Source organism: Oratosquilla oratoria, chromosome 39 (genome assembly GCF_046742065.1).
Source record: "Oratosquilla oratoria isolate Oo_2021 chromosome 39, ASM4674206v1, whole genome shotgun sequence".
Taxonomy (NCBI): domain Eukaryota; kingdom Metazoa; phylum Arthropoda; class Malacostraca; order Stomatopoda; family Squillidae; genus Oratosquilla; species Oratosquilla oratoria.
The window spans coordinates 6860269-6882768 of NC_134815.1; the positions used below are offsets into that span (position 1 = coordinate 6860269).

The 22500-nt window shown below is 38.8% G+C and overlaps 1 protein-coding gene and 1 pseudogene across 1 annotated transcript in view; one reads left to right on the top strand and one right to left on the bottom strand.

The window, feature by feature from the left end:
• The window catches only part of LOC143020268 (putative 4-coumarate--CoA ligase 3), a 343617-nt gene that overhangs the window by 66613 nt on the left and 254504 nt on the right, over positions 1–22500 (top strand). The gene's annotated exons all lie outside the window — the stretch shown is intronic.
• LOC143020269 (uncharacterized) lies at positions 7085–8407 on the bottom strand (annotated as a pseudogene).

Sequence of the window (22500 nt, forward strand, 5' to 3'; positions counted from 1 at the left end):
AGTATCACATATTTCATTCAGTAGGCAGCATGATTTTCATACTTCTACTCCATTTTCTTTAACCATCTCCAATCCCTGACCCTTTACCCTTGCATTTACCTCTCGCATTACCCCATCCATGTACAAGTTGAACAGTCAGGGCGACATAACGCATCCTTGACGAAGTCCCACCTTTACCTCGAACGACTCACTCTCTCCATTTCTAATCCTGACACAAGCTCTACTACTCTCATAAAAACTCTTGACAGCTCCTAGAAGCTTTCCTCCTATCCCGTATATCTGCAAAACCTCCCACAGTGCCTTTCTGTCTACCCTGTCATAAGCCTTTTCCAGATCCATAAAAGCCCAAAAAACATCCTTCCCCTTTCCTATAGCTTTCTCACATATCTGTCTTACCACAAAAATCTGATCTACACAACCTCTACCCGTCCTAAACCCACACTGTTCCTCACCAATTACTCCCTCTGTTCCTCTCCTAATCCTCTCAATCAAGATCCTCCCATAAGCCTTCCCAACTACACTTAACAAGCTAATCCCTCTGAAACTACTACATTCACACTTGTCCCCTTTTCCCTTGTAAAGTGAAACTATACAGGCACTCCTCCAGTCCTCCGGCACTCTACCCTCTCTCCAGCGAACATTAAATAACCTCACTAGCCAATTCACCATCACTGTATCTCCTTTTTTTAGACATTCTGCATGGCATCCATCCAAACCAGGTGCCTTACCTGCTTTCATCATCTTAACAGCTGCTTTCACTTCATCCTTCCTTATTTCTCCTCCATTTTCCTCACTCATCACATTTAGTAACTCCCTAAAATATTCTGCCCATCTTCCCCTTACTGCCTTGTCTTCCATTATCATCTCTCCATCTGCACCTTTTACCTTTTCTTCTCTACTTGATTCACCTCCTCTTCCTCTCTTAATTTCTTTCCAAAACATCTTTTTATTACTTCCAAAGTTTTCTGTCTTACTCTTACCCCATTTCACATCTGCTCTCCTCTTTGCCTCCTTTACCTTTTGCTTTACTTCTCTTTTCTTTTCTTTGTACCTCTCATATGACTCCCTCGTCTTATTTTGTAACCAATCTGTGAAAGCTTCCTTCTTCTCTTCTACAACCTTCTTTGTTTCCTCATCCCACCATTCACTACCCTTCCTTCTATTTCCTCCTCTCCTTGTTCCACATACCATCTTTGCACACTTTATGACTCCCTCCTTGAACCATCCCCATTCCTCCTCCACTCCTAGCTCTACTCTATCCTTCACTCCCTCCCATTCCTCCCTCAGCTTCTTGTACTCCTCCTTTTCATTTAAAGAGTTCAATCTAAGCACCTCCCTACCTTTTGTCCTTTTCCTCTTTCTCCATCTATCTTCCACTCTCAACTTACCTTCCACCAAAAAATGATCTGATATTCCCCCACCCTCTCCCCTTAGCACATGTACATCCTTAACTCTTCCTATCATAATCCTATCTACCACTACATAATCCATTAATGCTCTATCTACCACCCTTCCATCCACCACCCTCTCCACCATCAACTCTCCACTACGATTCTTTCCTGGAACTCCACATTTCCCAACCACTCCATCAGTTGGAGTGGTAAGTGAAGTGAAGTGGAGTGGTAAGTGAAGAGATAGGTAAACGTGTAGTGGAGTGGAAGGAGGTTTCCTCAAGGATAATGTGGATGAAGGTGAAACTGGGAAAGGAGATGTGGGTTTTTGTAAGTGCATATGGGCCTGGCAGTGAGAAGAGTGTAGAAGAAAGGGAGGCTTTTTGGATAGATTTAAATGAGTGCATAGAGGGATTAGGGAGAAATGTCAATGTAATAGTACTAGGAGACCTTAATGCTAGGGTAGGAAATTCTATTATTATTAACAATATTTACTGTAATAATTTGGTTTGTTTTCTATGTTTTATAAGTAATAAGTTCTGTGCCTATCTAACTTACCTAGTATGTTCTTCTGACTCCCTAGCCTATAGTGCTTGGTTTCCCATCCATAATAGGGCTGCATTAGATGCAGGGTATTTTTTTTATACATCTAGAAATAAAAAAGTGTCTTATATGCCAGCATATAGAGTACTTATTTATAAAGATATTCAGTACTTATTATTAAAAATATATTGATTATATTAGCTTTGATGATCATGGTTATGATATGTATAAAATATTGATGGCTGAAATAATTATTTCCTCAGAGGAGCATGTACACAAACTGGAGGACACCCAAGCCAAGGTTCTTATTGGGTCACCTTCACTTGAACCAGAGCTTCGCCAGGCACTCCAGCAGTACAGGAGAAAAATACCTTTCATCCTAAATGGGACTGGCGCTTCAGGAGAGTCGGTCAACCTCCAAGAGATTCTCAAGGATCCAAACATTCCCCTTGCTGATCCTATTGAGGTTTGTAGTTGGAGAAATATATTATAGTTGTTACTTTAGATTTACTCGTTGACTCTCAGCCACAGTGCTAACAGTGGACCTTGGGCTTCCATAGATGTCTTTGAGAAGGATGATTGGACTATTTTCTGTATTGTATAGGTGAAAGGTACAAAGAAAAGAGAAGAAAAGTAAAGCATAAGATAAAGGAAGCAAAGAGGAGAATAGATGTGAAATGTGGTAAGAGTACGACAAAATTTTGAAAATAATTAAAAGATGTTTTGGAAAGAAATTAAGAGAGGATGAGGAGGCGAATCAAGTAGAGAAGAAAAGATAAAAGGTGCAGATGGAGAGATGATAATGGAAGAGAGGGCATTAAGAGGAAGATGGGCATAGTATTTTAGGGAATTGCTAAATATGAAGGAAGATAGGGAGGGAAAGATAGTTGCAGTGGAAAGTGCTAAGAAAATGACCGTGATAAGTGAGGAAAATGGAGGAGAAATAAGGAAAGATGAAATGAAGGCAGTTGTTAAGAAGATGAGAGCAGGTAAGGCACCTGGTCTCGATGGATGTCATGCAGAATATCTGAAAAATGGAGGTACATTGATGGTGGACTGGCTGGTGAGGTTATTAATGTTTGTTTAAGAGAGGGTAGAGTGCCAGAGGACTGGAGGAGTGCCTGTTTTGTTCCACATTACAAAGGAAAAGGGGATAAATGTGAATGTAGTAGTTTCAGAGGGATTAGCTTGTTAAGTGTAGTTGGGAAGGCTTATGGGAGGATCTTGATTGAGAGGATTAGGAGAGGAACAGAGGGAGTAATTGGTAAGGAACACTAGGTTTATATAAATGACATAGATGAAGGAATCAAATGTTATATAAACTTCTTTGCAAATGATGTGAAACTATTGAAGAGAGTAAGTACAGAAGAAAATTGCAAATCTTTTCAAGAAGACCTAGACAAAGTCTGGAAATGGAGCATAGAGAATGAAGTGAATTTCAACATTAAGAAATGTAGTATAATGGAATTTGGAAAAAGTAAAAATAGAATATCCGGTTAATACAAAATTGGTACAAAGGAAGTTACAAAAGTAAACCCAGAAAGAGACCTAGGAGTAATTATCTCAAATGACATGACACTAGACAAACATGTAAACAAAATAGTTGGAGAAACTTACAATTCAATAAGATCAATGAAAGCAGCCTCTGACTATATGGACGAAAAAATGGTAAAGAAAATACTAGTTACACTGATAAGACCAAAATTAGAATATGCAGTGTCACTATGGACACCTAGTACAAAGAAAAACAAAGAAACTAGAAAGAATTCAAAGAGGATTGACAAAGATGGCACCAACACTTAGCAAGTTGACATACAAAGATTGGACAAACTAAACTTATCAACTCTGGAACAAAGAAGAGAAAGAGGAAATTTGATAACCATCTACAGAATTATGAAGGGGATGGAAATCCTTGATAGGGATGACCTACTTAAATGGGACAGAAGAAATACAAGAGGACATGAGAGGAAACTTAAGAAGGACAGTTACAGAAGAGATTTGCAGAAGAACAGCTTTCCACACAGGGTAATAGATACAAGGAACAAATTGAAAGGGAAAACAGTGAGTGCTAAAACTATACATGATTTTAAGAAAGAACTGAATGTGGAAAGATACAACTGCGGGTCACTACGAGCATAGCTCTTCTCCTGCAAAATACAACTAGGTAAATACAGGTAGAGGTTGCATAGATCAGATTTTTGTGGTAAGCCAGGTATTTGAGAAAGCTATAAGAAAAGGTAAGGATGTTTTTTGGGCTTTTATGGATTTGGAAAAGGCTTATGACAGGGTAGACAGGAAGGCTTTGTGGGAGGCAATACAGATATATGTGATAGATGGAAAGATTTTAGGAGCTGTCAAGAGTTTTTACGAGAGTAGTTGAGCGTGTGTCAGGATTAGAAATTGAGAGAGTGAGTGGTTTGAGGTAAAGGTGGGACTCTGTCATGGATGTGTTATGTCACCCTGGCTGTTCAATTTATACATGGATGGGGTGGTGCAAAAGGTGAATGCAAGGGTAGTGGGTCAGGGATTGGAGATGGTTAAAGAAAATGGAGAAAAGTGGGAGATAAACCAGCTGGGGTTTTTTTTTGCAGACAACACTGCGCTTGTAGCAGGATCAGAGGAGGGATTGAGGAAGTTGGTGTCAGAGTTTGAGAAGGTGTGTGAAAGAAGGAAGCTGAAGGTAAATTTGGGTAAAAGTAAGGTGATGAGATGTACAAGGGGAGAAAGTGGCAGCAGACTGGAAGTGAGTATTAAGAGAGAGAGACTGGAGGAAGTGGATAGTTTTAGATACTTGGGTGCGAATGTGGCAGGAAAGGGAGGAGTGGAGGTAGAATGTAAATTGAGAGAAGTGAGTAAATGCCTTGGGGGATTATAAAGTGTAATGAGAAATAGATATTTGGGAATGGATGCTAAGAGGAGAGTGATTGTACCGACAGCACTGTATGGGGCAGAAACATGGAACATAAGAGAGGAAGAGAGAAGGGGTTTCAATGTGTTTAAGATGAGGTGTCTGAGAAGTATGATAGGGGTTACCAGGCTGGATAGAGTGAGAAATGAGGAAGTGAGGAGGAGAATGGGGGTGGAAAGGGAGTTGGGAGATAGGGTGGATGAAAGAGTATTGGAATGGTTTGGACACATGGAAAGAATGAGTGAAGAAAGACTAGTAAAAGAGGTGTGGAAGGCAGATGTGGAAGGAATGAACATGAGTGGGCAACCTAGAATGAGATGGATTGATGGGATGAAAGTGGCTTTGGGGAAGAGAGGAATGTCTGTTGAGGAAGGACGGGAGAGGACAGAAGACAGGGGTGAATGGAGAATGGTTTTATATGGATGATGTGATCTGTGAGGTGGAATGGGTGGGGGATGGGGGTGAGGGAGTATGTGTGAGAAAAATTTGATGCAGCCTGAAGGGATTTCTCCCCGTCTTCTCCTTTTCTGCATGAGGGTATGGAGAGGGAGGGACGCCGATTTAATGAAGCGGCCTTGCTGTGGATGTGCTGTGTCTTGCGACACTGCTTCTCACTGAGGGCAGTGGACAAGATGCAGGGATGACCCATCATCCAGGAGGTGCCAAGATAAGAGGGAGGGAAGAGGGTGGAGGGGAGGCGAGTGCGATATGGATGGAATGGGAGGGAGAGGTTTTTATGCCTTTGTTTTTTGGCTACCTCCCTTATAAGGTGAAAAAAAGTCTTTGGTATATGTATGTACCACTTCTCTGAATATTCATCTCCTTTTTCACCGAACCCTGTGGTAGGGGAGAAAGAATACTCCCACTGAATGTTCCCACTTGAGTCATAAAAAGCAACAAAAACGGGACAGGGATAGGACTGGGCATCCTACTCTCTGTAGTCACAAAGGGAACATTCCCAAAAAACAAAGGCATAAGAGGGTCTGGGAGGAGTTTTCCAACCAGAATCCCAAGGTCTGGGATCGCCTGTTAAGAACTCAAAGCATAAAAGGGTCTGGAAGAACTCCAGCCAGAACCATCAAAATTGGGTCATTAAATGTATGTTTGTGGTATAGATGAAAGTTAAAGGGGTGGTTTTTCAGTTTGGGAGTGTGATGAGGAGGTGAGGGAGGGAGGGACTCTGGTAATTTGTGATGAAATATGAAAAAGTATGGCGAAGTGGAGGAATGTGTTGAAGGTTAATGTGAGTGAAGGTGAAACTGGGAAGGGAGATAGGGTGTTTATTGTGGGTGGGTATGTGAAAAACAAAGTAAGGCATTTTGAATAGATTTCAATGAATGTTTAGAGAGTTTTGGAAGGAATGTCAGTTAAGTGGTTTTCGGGGGATCTCAATGCTAGAGTAGGGGATGAGCCAATGAATGGAGTAGTAGGGAGGTTTGGGGTGTTAGGTAAGAATCATAATGGAGAGATGATATTGAAGATGTATTTAGAAAAAGAGTTAAGTATAGCAAATACAGTGTTTAGGAAAAGAACCAAGCATGGGTATACATAGGAAAGGATGGTTGATAGGGTATGAATAGACTATGAAGTGGTATCAAAGAGGATAGGAAGAGTTCTGGACATTCATATTTTCAGGGAAAGAGTGGGGGACTGTCAGATAACTTTTTTAGTAGAAGGGAAACTGAGAGTGAAGGAAAAGAGTGGGAGGAGGAAAAGGAAAAAGAATACCAGAAGAAGCTGGTGAGGGATAGAGTGGTGGTAGGAGTAGAAGAAGAATTACTGAAGTACATGAGACTTACCGTAGGTTAGTTGAGATGTGCTTCTGGTTTTATGAGGCAAATCAATTCTGGTGAAGGGTAAGCATTCATATGAGATACGCTTCGCCCAGCCGGTCCAACAGTCTTTGAATAATAAGAGCACCCACATGATAACCTGGAACTTGATTGTTTTGTAATGGAGAGATTCCCAGTTGGTTATGTGTAAGGGGAGGAGAGGAGGGCATATGAATGCTTACCCTTCAGCAGAATTGATTTGCTTCATAAAACCAGAAGCACATCTCAACTAACCTACGGTAAGTCTCATGTACTTCAGTAATTTTATATCAGCAAATCGCAATTCTGCTGAGGGTTCGCAAACATATGAGATTTTGAAGACATGTGGGTGTCGTGCCTCAGAAGTTCTTAGGCAGGTGAGGTTGGGGGTCGTTCCCCAATTCTTCCATTTCAAATTTAGTGTGCCCAAGCTAATCCAGTACTGCATCTTGGAATGGGTATCCCTCCTGTACAATTTCCTTGTTGTAGTGTTTGGCAAAGGTCGATTCTCTTGACCATCCAGCTTTGGACATGATGTGGTGTATAGGTACAGACATGATCTAGCTTGAGAGGCAGCAGCCGAGCGGACACTGCTCGCTGTGTATTTGGTAGAGTAAATTCCAGAGATAGTAAGTACATGCTTGATCCATCTTGCAATTGTGTCTCTTGATACCGGCTTGTGCGGTTTGATGAAGCTTATGAGGAGTCTTCCATCCTTCTTCCCTGTCTTGTCTCGGGGGTGTTTCGTTTTTTCCAGATATGTGCGCAAAGTCCTGCACACACACAAACTTTCGTCCTTAGTGTAGGGAAAGAACTTCAAAGACTGAATGTTAAATCCAGGGCGACATTGTTTAATGTTGTCACCTAACCAGACTGAAATAGCTTCTTCCTTTATGCTTATATTCTTGAGTACTAGTAAGTGTAGGGTCTGAACTTTGGCAGCTTGTGTAAGTGCCATCAGCATTACTAGTTTGAGTGTAAGTTCTTTCAGTGGGAAAGACTGTAAGGGTTCCAACTGTTTCAGTTTTGTTAATACAGGTTTGACATCCCAGGTGTCCATATATCTAGGCATTGAAGGCCTCAGGTTGAAAACTCCCCTCATTAACCTGATGACTAGGGGATGATTGCCTGCCCTGCATCCGTCCACAACTATCCCCAGCGAGGATAGGGCCCCCCTTGCCGTGTTAATACTGTTGTAACCCACACCTCTGTGGAAAGTTTCTGTTAAGAAGTTTATGACATCAGTTACAATGGGAGTAGTGGGATTGATGTCCCGTCTATGACAAAATTGTGCCCACCTGTTGATATGTGATCTGTATTGTTTGCTAGTTCCGGGTTTCCATGATGCCAAGATAAGGTCCGTACCTTTTTCAGATATGCCTCGTTCTCGCAGGCTTTCCCGGAAAGTAGACAGGCCATCAATCTGGTATGGGACATGATGGGATGTTCTTCCGTCGACAGGGGCCACACCAGCACTTTCTTTCTCCTCATTATGATTCTTGGATCTTCTACGAGCAGCCTGAGTAGTGCTCCCATCCAGGGCTGTGATGTCCAAAATGGAACGATCATCCAACCTCTGGCCCCTTCTGCTCTTAACTTCTGCAGGCATCTAGCAATCAGGGAGAAAGGGGGGAAAATGTAGATGAAACCTAATGTTGCCCAATTAAGGTTGAATGCATCACAATAATTTGATTCTGGGTCTGGCCTCCAGGAGCAAAACTGGGGCTCTTGTTTGTTCAACCTAGATGCAAATAGATCAATGTTGGGTGTGCCAAAAATGATGCTTAATTTCTTAAAATTTTTCTCATCCAACTTCCATTCATGTCTGTCATTGAAGTTCCTGGATGCTGTATCAGCTAAAGTATTATCACTCCCAGGAATGTAGGAACATGTGATCCAGGCATCATTGTTTAGACACCAGTTCCAAATATCAGAGGAGACATTGTTACATGCTACCGACTTAGTGCCTCCCATTTCACTGATGTAGTTAACTGCTGTAGTGTTGTCACAGAAAACTTTGATGTGCTTTCCTCTGACCTCATTTGCAAAAGATTTTAATGTAAGGAGCACAGCTATGAGTTCCCGGGTATTAATGTGAAGCTTCTTTTCCTCTGACGTCCATCTTTCATTGACTGACTGATGATTTATGCAGCCACCCCTACCTAAGTCTGAAGCATCTGAGTATAAGACAATTTCAGGAGTTGGGTGAATTATTTGCCTATGTTGGGTCTCAACATGTTTGATCCATCAAGTCAGGTCCGTTTCCATTTCGTCGGTGATCAACATTTTATCCTCAAAGTTCCCATAACTCCTTCGCAATGCTGTAATCTTTGCCGATTCAAGGTGACGATAGTGTAACTTTCCAAGTTCCACAGCTGGGAAGGCAGCAACTAGAAGCCCGATCACCCTGGCTACTTCTCTGATTTTGTCACTAGTCTAGCTATTAGTTGTTTACATCCAAGTATAATTTTTTCTTTCCTACGTATTGGTAAGGTAACAATCTCTTTGTCCGAGTCAATGACATTGCCAAGGTATTCGATACTTTTAGTGGGTTCTTGTCTTCCCACTTCCAAACTTCCATGCGCCTGGCTTCCAGGATGGAAAGGGGGATTTGGCTGTGATTTTGCTTTTGCGGATTGCGAGAGGTCATCCCCAAACAGAAAGCGTGACATGGGCACTTTGTCAGAGCATAGGTACTTTTGATTTATTTCCCGTTTGATGTTAAAACGGCGAACCAAGTTGTTACGGTAGTTGGCATGACCTAACAGTGCCAGAGCACCATCGATCATGCCCACCTCATGGGCCACCACAGCGTTACCTTCATCCTGGGCCACTTTGTCAAGCACCGAAGTGATTTGATGATGATGGAAGCTGTCTTAGTTATATCTTTATTGACTTCCTTCATGCGTAAGTCTGCTTTTTTAGCTCCATGTTTTAGCGCCTCCAAATTTTGCATATTGCACTCAACTGGGGATAAAGCAGGGCAATTACCGGGCCTCTTGGTACTCTCGTCCTCCGCAATTTCTTTATAGGTGTCCTCCCTCATGCCGTGGTCAAATATTTGATTGACCATGTCTGCTACATGTTTGGCAACATGTCCGGAGACTTCTTCAACTGGGCCGAAAGCCTTAGAGGACTGCATCAAAATACTGCCAATAGGGAAATCTTCATGCAACTCACCTTCTTCACTGCTGCTTCCGTCGGAGATAAAACCCGAAAAGTTACCTGGAGAGGGCGTAACAGGCCCTGCTTCCTTTTTGGTTGTCTAGCACAGATTTCGCAACGTTAAAACAGAAGCCCATTTTTGTGAGTAATTCAATGGTAGAATTAATGCAATCATAACATCCAGAAAGAGAAGCACTGCTCATGAGAGCGTCATCAATAAAGCTGGTGATGGTGAAGCCTTTTTCTCTTAAAGTAGCAAAGGTAGGTTTCATGAGTTTGGTAGAAAGTCTGGGTCCTTCTGAGATTCCATTTGGGAGACAGGTGAACTGATAGACTTTGCCATACCATTGAAAGCAAAGGAATTTTTGCTGTTCTTCTGCTATTCTAATAGAGTAGTAGGCATGTTTAAGATCCACAGATACCATATAGTCCCCTTCATTTATCAGTCTGATAGTTTGTTCAAAGTTCTCCATTTTGATATGGATATAGGGAATGTGGTTGTTTAATTTTTTGTTCCGCCAGGCTAAAGTTATATTCCACATTCTCAAAACACAGGTAACCGATATCATTGACATTAATATTCAAGTGACAATGTTTGACTATGTCTAGAATATATGTATCACTAGTGTTTTTTCCCACTCATGTACAAATCTGCGAAGGGAACCTGCCACAAAGTTGGTACTTGCCTGGTTTATTGTCGGGGAGTGCTGCGTCCCCTGCCTTTGGAGTTTTTTTTAATCCAAGACCTGCCGAGCATAGTAAGGCTGTCCATAGGGTTGAACGCTTTTAGTTGATCCATATCATTCCTCAGTTCAGCGATGGCTTGCAGTACTGTGTGCCAAGGGGCTGAGGAGTCGTCATGTACTTGGAAAGCAGTACGTGACGTGGAGCCGTCGGGAGGCGGGGGAGGGGGGTTGCCATGTCTTTTAGACTTCGATGCGTAGCGCCAACGCGAGTATTTCTATCCCGATGGGAAGTACTGTTGCTTGACCTGCTTGATTTATGCTTGTATTTGCGCGTATGTTGGTTTGTTTCTCCTTCGTGAGAGGAGGCGCCCGACTTCCTGCTTGTATGGGTATGCGTTTCGTCGGAAGACGCCATAGCGGTTGTGACCGACGGAGTCGTATGTACGTTGTCGCATTTACCTGATAATTTAGTGAGTTTCGTTAATACTCAAAATGAGAGCGTCGTAAACGCATATAAGATGATAAAATGAGCGTCGTAAACGCTTATTAATGATAAAATGAGCGTCGGAAACGCTTATTAGATGATGAAATGAGCGTCGTAAGCGCTTATATTATATTGCAAATTGAGCGTCGTAAACGCTTATATTATATTGCAAATTGAGCGTCGTAAACGCTTATATTATATTGCAAATTGAGCGTCGTAAACGCTTATATTGCAAATTGAGCGTCGTAAACGCTTATATTATATTGCAAATTGAGCGTCGTAAACGCTTATATTATATTGCAAATTGAGCGTCGTAAACGCTTATATCATATTGCAAATTGAGCGTCGTAAACGCTTATATTATATTGCAAATTGAGCGTCGTAAACGCTTATATTATATTGCAAATTGAGCGTCGTAAACGCTTATATTATATTGCAAATTGAGCGTCGTAAACGCTTATATTATATTGCAAATTGAGCGTCGTAAACACTCGAATGCCAGGTCAAGCACTAGTAAGCAGGGAACGGGGTAAACAATCTTGACGACCGTTCGGAACGGCAGCGCGTAAGCAACTGTTGGACCGGCTGGGCGAAGCGTATCTCATATGTTTGCGAACCCTCAGCAGAATTGTGAGTTGCTGATATAAAATGGATATGTTTGAAGGAGGAAGTGACAAAATGTGCAAACATGGTGTGTGGGACAAAGAACAAGGGAGGAAAAAGAAGGAAGGGTAGTGAATGGTGGGATGAAGAGGTGAAGATAGTAGTAGGAGAGAAGAATAAGCAGCATATTTGGAATAATTGCAAGGCAGGACTAAGGAAGAATATAAGGGATATAAGAAAAGGAGTGTAGTTGTATTAAAAGAAAGGATAGGAATATTTTTAGCATTGGACATTCACATTTTCGGGAAGGTTGGGGGAGTGTCAGATTCTTTTCTGGTAGAATGGAAACTGAGAGTGAAGGAAAAATGGAGGAGAGGAAAAAGGATGGAATGTAGAGAGGTGCTGAGAGTTAACAAATTGAATTAGAAGGAAAAGAAGAAGGAATACTAGAAGAAGCTGGTGAGGGATAGAGGGGTGATGGGAGGAGTAGAAGAATGGGTGTGTTTTAAGGAGGAAGTTATGAAATATGTAAACATGGTCTGTGGGACAAGGAGGATGGGAGGGAATAGAAGGAAAAGTAGTGAATGGTGGAATGAGAAGGTGAAGGTAGTAGTAGGAGAGCAGAAGCAAACATGTGTGGAATAGTTGCAAGTTTGAACTAAGGAAGGATATGAGAGTTACAAGAAGAGAGAGGAAGCAACATTTGAGGTGGAGACAAAGAGAAGAACAGATGTAAAATGGGAGTTTGACAGAAAATTTTGAAAAGAATAACAAGATGTTCTTGGAAGGAAGTAAGGAAAGTAAGAGGGAATATCAGAGAGGAATAGGTGGAGTGCAGATGGACTGATGTTAATGGAAATTAGAATGTTTAGGAGAAGATGAATAAAACATATCAGAGAGTTGTTCAATGTTATGATTAGGAAGGGATTCACTGTAGCAGTGGGAGGAACTAGGAAAATGATTGTGATAGGAGAGGGAAATGACAGGGATGAGGTACATATGAATGATACTTTATCAGAAGAGTTTTTACAGATTCTCTTAAATAATTTCCAAAACACATTTTAGTACAGCCTGTCTACAAAATTATTAGAGATATGAAAGAACAAAGTGCACATTTCATCAATATCTACTCCAAGAAGATTTTTGAGTGTTGTGAAGGCTGTTTACCACACAACATAGCAATTTAGTTTGTAATCAATGACAAATACAGATTTCACAACAGGTCCTATACTTTACTAATGGTAGCAAATCCTCAAAGCCTTTTAAGGTGTAACCATCCTACAGTTAGTCAATCTTACTTTCCTCATACCTACTCTTTCTTCTTTGTTCATACCCTCTTTCTCCCCTCCTTTTTGATGTGGTCAGTTAATGTTATCTGTTCACATCTTCCTTTCTGCAATATAACAGAAAATATTACAACTCTACTAACTTTCAAATATGACTTGTATCTTTTTAGATGAATGGAGATGAAATTGCTGTTATTCCATATTCAAGTGGCACTACTGGCAAACCAAAAGGTGTCTGCATCTCCCACAATGCCTTGTGTGCAGGCCTAACCCTTCTTACTGACAAACATTTTTGTGTTCTTCAAAGACCAGAAGGTACGAAGTTTTGGTACAAACACATCTTTTTGTTGACGAGATAAACACCATATGAGGACAGAGCCTTTATTTGTACGACGTTTCGCTTATTACAGCTTTTTCAAGTACAAGCTGAGTTACAAATGCTTGAGATTAAATAAGGGGAAAGGAGGGAACGGGGAGAGAAAAGGGGGGTAAGGAAGAGGAGGAGGAAGAGAAGGGGGGGGGATTGGACACTGGGAAAGGATGAGAATGCTGGCCCAAACGTCCGAGGGCGAAATGTCCACAAAGGGTGGTTTAGATATTTAATATTTTGCTGGCCATGGGTATTAGGGGAATAATGTGAGGCGAGATGTTAAACATGATGTCACCACCAATGCATGTGTGACACATAGAAACAAGGAAAACCATCTTATGGACTGGAAGAATGCAGAGCTGCTGATACGGGAACCAGACAAAATCCGCAGGAAGTGTTTAGAAGCAGCAATCATTCAAGGAACGAACACTATTGAACAAAATAGGGGCATGTTTAACATCTCGCCTCACATTATTCCCCTAATACCCATGGCCAGCAAAATATTAAATATCTAAACCACCCTTTGTGGACATTTCGCCCACGGACGTTTGGGCCAGCATTCTCATCCTTTCCCAGTGTCCAATCCCCCCCCCTTCTCCTCCTCCTTCTCCTCCTCTTCCTTCCCCCCCCTTTTCTCTCCCCGTTCCCTCCTTTCCCCTTATTTAATCTCAAGCATTTGTAACTCAACTTGTACTTGAAAAAGCTGTAATAAGCGAAACGTCGTACAAATAAAGGCTCTGTCCTCATATGGTGTTTATCTCGTCAATCTTGTCGGCAAACTGCCACTTTTAAGGATCTTTTTGTTGTGCAATGTGATATTTCAGTATGGTGTTACTAAGTATTGAGTTTTGTCCTTTATTCTGCAACTGTTACTGCTGTCAAACAGAATGGTGTTAGTATATAGAGAAAAAAATGAAGGATATATGCACATTTTGGCATAAATGTTGTTCTCCAGATATACAACTGCAAGATGAATAGTACAGTATTTGGAAACTAATTTCCCCATTAGAAATAAGGAAATATGAATAATTGGTTCCAGCCTCAACAAAAGCCCCTATTTTCTAGCATGTTAGTAAAGGTTTGTGATTTGTGTACAGATTAAACACAAAATAAAGATATAAAACAGATATATGATTATAAAGTAAAAAAAAGAAATAATAAAACAATGAAATCCACATTACCATGTTGGCGGGTCTTCATGGCGTGCAAGGGACACTGAAGAGGGAGGGGGAGGAGGGAATGGGTTGCACCATGTCATATGACACTATGGATACTTATTCTCTTTTTTAGTTTGTCGAACCATCCACGAATAATCTTGAATGGTTCGTCTTCAGAATGTGAACTATGCTCTTCTTTTTTGACAAATCAGCATGTAAACGACTTTCCTTTTCACATATGATAGCCTCCAACATACATTTTCTCTTTTATCCACACTACCAATAGCTTCTCTATCATTACCCCCACCTCAGGCCATTGCTTGCTCTCACTTCCTTTGTCACATCAACAGCCATAAACACATCCAGCTTCTTCATATACGTATGTATATATATATATATATATATATATATATATATATATATATATTATACATACATATATATATATATATATATATATGTGTGTGTGTGTGTGTGTGTGTGTATTTACCTAGTTGTATTTACCTAGTTGTATTTTACGGGAAGGGGAGCTATGCTCGTAGGGTCCCGTCTTCATTTCTCATTTTATCTAAACAATTTTTAAATTCATGTATTGTTTTTGCACACACCATTTTCTCATCTAACTTGTTCCAACTGTCTATTACTCTGTGTGGAAAGCTGTTCTTTTTCAAATCTCTTCTATAGCTGTCTTTTTTTATTTTCTTTCCGTGTCCTCTTGTATTTCTGTCATCCCATTTTATCAGATTCTCTCTGTCAGTAATTTCTATGCCTTTCATGATTCTGTAAATAGCTATCAAATCTCCTCTCTCTCTTCTTTGCTCTAGTGTCTGTAGTTCAAGTTTTTGTAGTCTCTCTTCATATGATAGTTTTGAGAGTGTTGGTGCCAGTTTTGTAATTGCTCTTTGTATTCTTTCAAGTTTTTTTATACATTTTTTTGTACTTGGTGACCATATTGTTGCTGCATATTCTAATCTTGGTCTTATCAGGGTGATTAGGATTTTCCTCACCATTTCTTCATCCAGGTATGTAAATGCCACTTTGATTGTTCTTATCAAATTATAAGTTTCTCCAAAAATCTTATTTATATGTTTTTCAGGTGACATATTATTCATAACAATGACTCCCAGGTCCTTCTCATTTTCTACTTTTTTTATTCCTTCTTCTCCCAAATTATATGATCCTGTTATTCTGTTTTTGCTTTTTCCAAATTCCATTATACTACACTTTTTTGTATTGAACTCCATCTCCCACTTCCTACTCCATTCCTGTACTTTATTTAGATCTCTCTGTAGTGATTCACAATCTTCTTCCGTGTTCACTCTTTTCAGTAGTTTTGCATCGTCTGCAAAGAAGCTCATATAGCTTTCAATTCCTTCATCCATATCATTAATATATATAGCAAACATTATTGGGGCCAGGACTGTTCCCTGCGGGACACCGCTTATTACTTCATTCCATTTTGAGTGCTGGTTTCTTATCACTACTCTCATTTTTCTTTCTTGCAAAAAGTCTTCCATCCAATTTAGTAATTTACCTTGTATTCCTCCTTCAGATTCTAGTTTCTTAAGCAACTTCTTATGTGGTACTTTGTCAAAAGCTTTTTTTAGGTCTAGAAATGCACAATCAGCCCATCCATCTCTTTCTTGTATTATATCTATTAGCCTTGAATAGAAACATATTAAATTGGTGACGCATGATCGTCCTTGTCTGAATCCAAATTGCCTTGGATTTAGTACGTTGTTTTTTTCTAAATATTTTAACCATCTACTTTTGATAATTCTTTCACAAATTTTTGCTATTGTACTTGTTAGAGAGACTGGTCTATAGTTGGTAGGTTCTTCTTTATTTCCTCCTTTATATATAGGTACTATATTTGCTTTTTTCCAATCTTCTGGAACTTTTCCTTCTTTCAAGGAACTGCTTATTATGCTATGTATTTTGTCTGCCAGTTCATTCCTGCATTCTTTCAGTATCCAGTTTGCTATTTCATCTGGTCCATGTGATTTCCTGACATCAAGATTACTCAATTGTATCAATATTTCATTCTTTGATACTTCTATTTTTTCTATAGGGGGGACTTTCTCTTTCCATTCAATCTCTTCAGGTTGTATGTTCTCCCTTGTAAACACTGATTTAAAATGTTTGTTCATAATTTCCGCCATTTCCATTTCCTCAGTGTATTCAACTCCCCCTTGTCTTAATTTCTCCAAGTCCTGTTTGTTTTTCAGTTTATTGTTTACAAATCTGTAGAATAGTTTTGGTTGATCTTTACACTTTTCTATGACGTCTTTTTCATATTTTCTCTTTTCCTCTCTGCACGTTTGTACATATTCATTTCTATAACTGGTATATATTTTCCATTTTTCAGGTTTTCTGTCTTTTTTCCATCTGGTCCAGGCTTTGTCTCTTTTGTCTTTTAACTCCCTACAACTTTTGTTGTACCAGCATTTTACATATTCTTTTTCTTGTTTTTGTCTTGGGACATACTTTTCCACTCCTTTTTTTGTAAATTTTTGTCAAAATATTCCATTTCTTTTCCACTGATGTTTCTTCTTTGTATATTTCTTCCCAGTTTTCTTGTTGAAAGAATTCTCTTATTTTATCAAAGTTTGTTTTTTCATACATCATTCTTCCTTTTCTATATTGTTCATTTCTTTTGATATATTTTTCTTCATTAAGTTCCAGTTCAATCAATATGTGGTCACTTTTACCTATTGGTGTTTTATATTCAATCTTGTCCACTATTCTAGGTTCAGATGTAATTAATAAGTCTAGTCTCGATGGTTCTTCTTCATTTCTATACCTAGTGTTCTCCTGTATCCATTGTGTCATTGTGTGGTCAATAATCATCTCAAGTAGAGCGTTTCCCCATGAGTCGTCTCCACCCTTTACTGTCATTTCTTCCCAGCAGATTTCTTTGCAATTAAAGTCGCCCATCATAACTATTCTTCCTCCATCTTCCATTATTTTATTTAATGTTATCTTTGTGTCCTCTAACATACTTTTATGTTCACTCTCCTCCCATGAGGCTGTTTTTGGAGGCACATAATTTATCACACATTTTCTGCTCTTCTTATCTCTGTCTTCCACTTCTATCATAATCATCTCTACTGTATTCTTTCCATATATGACACCTTTCACGTTTATATCCTTCTTAGTCAGGAACATAACTCCACCCCCTTGCTTTTTCTCTCTGTTTCTAATCCAATAATTGTATGCATCATGTCCTACACTGTTGGGTGGTAGTGGGCCTTTTAATTTTGTTTCTACAATTCCCATTATGTCCGGTTCTTTTTCTTTCAAATAATCATTCAGCTCATTCAATCCTGTTATTAATCCATCTATATTTGTGTAAGACACTCTTAGTTTTCTGCCACTTCCATTGTGTTCTCTGTTTCCCTTATGTTTTTCTTTTGTATGTCGAACTTCCTTAGTTTCATGTTCACTACTCTCCAATAGAATCTCTCTTTCTCTGACTCCGTTCTGTTCTCGTTTTTTGCCTTAGCTTCCAGTCTTTTCTGCTTTTCTTCCTCTCTTTCCTCTTTATTCATTTCTCTTTTTATCCATATCTTTTTGTATTGTTCACTTGTTGCTAGTTTCCCTGTTTTGGATAAGATATTCTCTGCCGTCATTTGTGACTTGAATTTAATCTTAATTGGTCTGGTCTTGTCTGTGCTATACTTTCCGAGTCTAAATTTCTCTTCGATTTGTTTCATTATTTCTGGTTCATCTTCCTGAACTGATTCTAGTAATTGGCTTACTTTTTCATTTTCCTCTTTGATTCTTGTGGTTCTATCTGTGTTGTGTTTCTCTTCCATTCCTAATATAATTATACATTTCTTCTTGTCTGCTAAATCTCTTACTATATTCTCCTTTTGTCTCATCACTTTAATAACTGAGTCTTCAGTATGTTCTTTCAATTGCTGTTTGACTATGTCAGTGAATGAAACCTTATTTCCTTCTTGGGTTTTCTTCCAATTTTTACTTTCTTTAGCTATTGTCTCTGTTTTCTTTACTATTCTTCTTCAATTCCTCATTCTCCACCTTTACATCTCTTAACTGTCTTTTTAGGTCTTCTATTTCATCAGTTAAGTTTTTATTCGCCTTTTCTAGTTCTTCCAATCTTTCAACCCTTTGTAAAATGGTGTTCATATGACCTAACCTACTCTCCAAGTCCTCGATCACCTTATCAACCTTCTTCTCTAGTCTTGTCAGTCGGGGGGGGGGGTTTGTGTCCCCCCCACTCTCTTTAAATCCCTTGAAAATATTCTCATCACTTTCTACTGTATTGTTCCTATCTATACTTCTAATCTTTACATTCTTATTAGACATTCCGTCGTCCTCCAGCTCGTCTTGCGGTCGCTTGTTTACTTTTCGGCGGTCTGTTAAGGCCAAGTCCTCTACTTCCTCATTACCTTCCATTTCCCCAGCAATCCCTCCCCTTCTCCTCTTTCCTTACTTTCCCACTACCCCACGAGCAATTTCCCCCCACCCTGTAAATACAAAAAGGCACTTCTCTTTGCGTTGGGATCCACAATCTGCACTTTTCTTCAGAACGTTCTTCAAGCCGTCCGTTCGTTGAAAGTGTGTGTGTGTGTGTGTGTGTGTGTGTGTGTGTGTGTGTGTGTGTGTGTGTGTGTGTGTGTGTGTGTGTGTGTGTGTGTGTGTATTTACCTAGTTGTATTTACCTAGTTGTATTTTACGGGAAGGGGAGCTATGCTCGTGGGGTCCCGTCTTCATTTCTCATTTTATCTAAACAATTTTTAAATTCATGTATTGTTTTTGCACACACCATTTTCTCATCTAACTTGTTCCAACTGTCTATTACTCTGTGTGGAAAGCTGTTCTTTTTCAAATCTCTTCTATAGCTGTCTTTTTTTATTTTCTTTCCGTGTCCTCTTGTATTTCTGTCATCCCATTTTATCAGATTCTCTCTGTCAGTAATTTCTATGCCTTTCATGATTCTGTAAATAGCTATCAAATCTCCTCTCTCTCTTCTTTGCTCTAGTGTCTGTAGTTCAAGTTTTTCTAGTCTCTCTTCATATGATAGTTTTGAGAGTGTAGGTGCCAATTTTGTAATTGCTCTTTGTATTCTTTCAAGTTTTTTTTATACATTTTTTTGTACTTGGTGACCATATCGTTGCTGCATATTCCAATCTTGGTCTTATCAGGGTGATTAGAATTTTCTTCACCATTTCTTCATCCAGGTATGTAAATGCAACTTTGATTGTTCTTATTAAATTATAGGTTTCTCCAAAAATCTTATTCATATGTTTCTCAGGTGACATATTCATAACAATGACTCCCAGGTCTTTTTCATTTTCTACTTTTTTTAAATTATTTTTTCTCTCCCAATTTATATGGTCCTGTTATTCTGTTTTTACTTTTTCCAAATTCCATTATACTACATTTCTTTGTATTGAACTCCATCTCCCACTTCCTACTCCATTCCTGTACTTTATTTAGATCACTCTGTAGTGATTCACAATCTTCTTCCGTGTTCACTTTTTTTTAATTGTTTTGCATCATCTGCAAAGAAGCTCATATAACTTTTAATTCCTTCATCCAGATCATTAATATATATAACAAACATTATTGGGGCCAGCACTGTTCCTTGTGGAACACCACTTATTACTTCATACCATTTTGAGTACTGGTCTCTTATCACTACTCTCATTTTTCTTTCTTGCAAAAAGTCTTCCATCCATTTAAGCAATTTGCCCTGTATTCCTCCTTTAGTTTCTAATTTCTTAAGCAACTTCTTATGTGGTACTTTGTCAAAAGCTTTTTTTAGGTCTAGAAATGCACAATCAGCCCATCCATCTCTTTCTTGTATTATATCTATTAGCCTTGAATAGAAACATATTAAATTGGTGACGCATGATCGTCCTTGTCTGAATCCAAATTGTCTTGGATTTAGCACATTGTTTTTTTCTAAATATTTTACCCATCTATTTTTGACAATTCTTTCACAAATTTTTGCTATTGTACTTGTTAGAGAGACTGGCCTATAGTTGTTAGGGTCTTCTTTATTTCCCCCTTTATATATAGGTACTATATTTGCTTTTTTTCCAATCTTCTGGAACTTTACCTTCTTTCAAGGAACTGTTTATTATGCTATGTATTATGTCTGCCAGTTCATTCCTGCATTCTTTCAGAATCCAGTTTGCTATTTCATCTGGTCCATGCGATTTTCTGACATCAAGATTACTCAAGTGTTTCAATATTTCATTCTTTGTTACTTCTATTTCTTTCATAGGGGGGACTTTCTCTTTCCATTCAATCTCTTCAGGTTGTATGTTCTCCCTTGTAAACACAGATTTAAAATGTTTGTTCATAATTTCCGCCATTTCAATTTCCTCTGTGTATTTCCTCTCCAAATCTTGTTTGTTTTTCAGTTTGTTGTTTACAAATCTGTAGAATAGTTTTGGTTGATCTTTACATTTTTCTATGACATCTTTTTCATATTTTCTCTTTTCCTCTCTGCACGCTTGTACATATTCATTTCTATAACAAGTATATATTTTCCATTTTTCAGGTCTTTTATTTTTCTTCCATTTGGCCCAAGCTTTGTCTCTTTTGTCTTTTATCTCCCTACAACTTTTATTGTACCAACACTTTACATATTCTTTTTCTTGTTTTTGTCTAAGGACATACTTTTCTATTCCTTTTTTATAGATTTTTGTCAAAATATTCCATTTCTCTTCTACTGTTGTATCTTCTTTATGTATTCTTTCCCAGTTTTCATTTTGGAAGAATTCTCTTATTTTATCAAATTTTGCTTTTTCATACATCAATCTTCCTTTTCTATATTGCTCATTTCTTTTCATGTGTTTTTTCTCATTTAGTTCTAGTTCTATCAATATGTGGTCACTTTTGCTTATTGGTGCCTGGTATTCTATCTTTTCCACTATTTCAGGTTCTGATGTGATTATTAGGTCTAGTCTCGATGGTTCTTCTCCATTTCTATACCTAGTGTACTCTTGGATCCATTGTGTCATTGTGTGGTCAGTAATCATCTCAAGTAGAACACTTCCCCATGAGTCTTCTCCACCCTTTACGGTCATCTCTTCCCAGCATATTTCTTTGCAATTATAGTCGCTCATCATAACTATTCTTCCTCCATCTTCCATTATCTTGTTTAGTGTTATTCTTGTGTCTTCTAACATGCTTTTATGTTCATTCTCTTCCCACGAGGCTGTTTTTGGGGGCACGTAGTTTATTACAAACTTTCTGCTCTTCTTATCTCTATCATTTACTTCTATCATGATCATCTCTACTCTATTGTTCCCATATGTGACACTCTTCACGCTTATATCCTTCTTAGTCAGGAACATAACTCCACCCCCTTGTTTTTTCTCTCTGTTTCTAATCCAATAATTATATGCATTGTGTCCTATGCTGTTGGGTGGTAGTGGACCTTTTAATTTTGTCTCAACAATTCCCATTATGTCCGGATCTTTTTCTTTCAGATATTTGTTCAGTTCATTCAGTCCTGTTATTAATCCATCTATATTTGTGTAGGATACTTTTAACTTTCTGTTATTTCCATTGTATTCTCTGTTTCTTTTGTGTTTCTCTCTGTTATTTTCCATTTCTTCAATTTCATATTCACTACTCTCCAGTAGAATTCTTGTTTTTCTGTCTCCGTTCTGGTCTCGTTTTTTTTTTTTTTTTTTTCTTAGCTTCATGTCTTTTCCTTATTTCCTCCTCTCTTTCCTCTTTATTCATTTCCCTTTTTATCCATACCTTTTTATATTGTTCACTTGTTGTTAGTTTCCCTGTTTTGGACAAGATATTCTCTGCCGTCGTTTGTGACCTGAATTTAATCTTAATTGGTCTGGTCTTGTCTGTACTATATTTCCCGAGTCTGAATTTCTCTTCGATTTGTTTCATTATTTCTGGCTCATCTTCCTGAACTAATTCTAGTAAGTTTCTTACTTTTTCATTTTCCTCTTTGATTCTTGTGGTTCTATCTGGGTTATGTTTCTCTTCCATTCCTAATATAATTATACATTTCTTTTTGTCTGCTAAGTCTCTTACAATATTCTCCTTCTGTCTCATCACTTTGATAACTGAGTCTTCAGTTTGTTCTT